This window comes from Coregonus lavaretus (genome assembly GCF_964263955.1).
Source record: "Coregonus lavaretus genome assembly, chromosome: 13".
Lineage (NCBI taxonomy): Eukaryota > Metazoa > Chordata > Actinopteri > Salmoniformes > Salmonidae > Coregonus > Coregonus lavaretus.
The window spans coordinates 46125431-46126818 of NC_140000.1; the positions used below are offsets into that span (position 1 = coordinate 46125431).

Consider the following 1388-nt stretch of genomic DNA (forward strand, 5'->3'; position numbering starts at 1 on the left):
GCAAACATGATAGTGAATAAAAGCAGATCACATCAAATCTAAAACTAACACAATCTCAATCTACAGAATCGATTGACACATGAATTCAAGCCAAGCCCCCTGTTAGTCTACACCAGGGTGATCTCTAAATCAGAGAATTACTGATTTTAGAACAAAGCTAGTCAAAGCAGAGGAACCAGCCACCTCTCTCCACAGGGCTGTGTGACTGAGGGGTCCTACCCAGAACAGTCAGCCCTCCTCAGGGTCTTGGTGACTGGAGTCTGGGATTTCTGCTGGGCTTCACAGGTCACCTCTCCTGCCTTGGTCCACTCCTGGGCAGTGAGAGTCAGTGTGCTGCTCCAGCTGTACAGGCCGTCCTTCTCCTGGACCCCGGGACTGGCCTCCTGCTTCTTGCTGGTCCCATCCACTTTCCAGCTCATGGTCCAGTCTGAGGGGAAGCCCTTGTTGGCCAGACACGTCAGTGTGGCTGTTGTTGTACTGGACAGCTCCTCACTAGAGGGGGGAAGGACGGGTTTGGGAACTGTTACCTGGAAGAAACATAACACATCAACTACATCAAAACAAAGTACTTTGGAAATGACTTCTAAAACTTAGATTAGATTGCTAAAAGACGTGAAGAAACCCAAACATTAGTATGATAGGAAAGCAGATTACAAGTATAAAGTATACAAGCAGAAAGCATACAAGTATGACGTGTTTAACTTTAGCATTATTTTGGCATAAATATATATTTTTAGGATCGTTTCTTATCAGAATACTCATATTTGTAGTATTTTGCAGAATCCAAGAGGTTGGATACAAATAACAGAGACCCTTTCTGGCTATCATGAACACAATGCACTGATGACTACAATAACAACTATTATAGTTATCATACCAGAATAAGAGTTATATAGTCTGCAATCATACAAATAAAACATACAAAAAAATGCCCGCAATTTAACATTTTGATTAAATAAACTGTTGAAAGAAGGCTCTTTCAAAATCAATATATAACAATATTTTTGGAAAGTAAATTATCTCAAATCTAAATGTTTTAATAGAGATTAAAGAGTTTAAGAAAAAAAATGGAATCAGACAAACATCAAGAAACTTACTTCCAACATCTAGTCTGGTGCCGCTACCAAAAGTGTACCACAGTGATATAACCCCTATAACTGCTTGTACAAAAACCTCCTGACCATTGGGCAAGCTGAATAATATTTCTTTTTAGACTGTGGTATAAATCATGAGCACATATGAATACTGGCCAAATATAATGTTATATTCTTCATTTGAAATAGTTTTTTGATTGAATGAAAAACATTATAGTTTTATTATAAAATAGAAAGGTATAAAACAAACCCAAACATTTTAGAGAAATGTTCACTAACTGATTTGAGGAACAT

At 38.0% G+C, this 1388-nt stretch overlaps 1 gene segment (V, D, J or C); it reads right to left on the minus strand.

The window, feature by feature from the left end:
* Positions 1–215: 215 nt before the first annotated feature.
* Positions 216–1106, minus strand: LOC311140053 (Ig kappa-b4 chain C region-like). The segment is given in 2 exons: positions 1098–1106; positions 216–527 (listed from the first exon to the last, which is right to left on the minus strand).
* Positions 1107–1388: the final 282 nt, after the last annotated feature.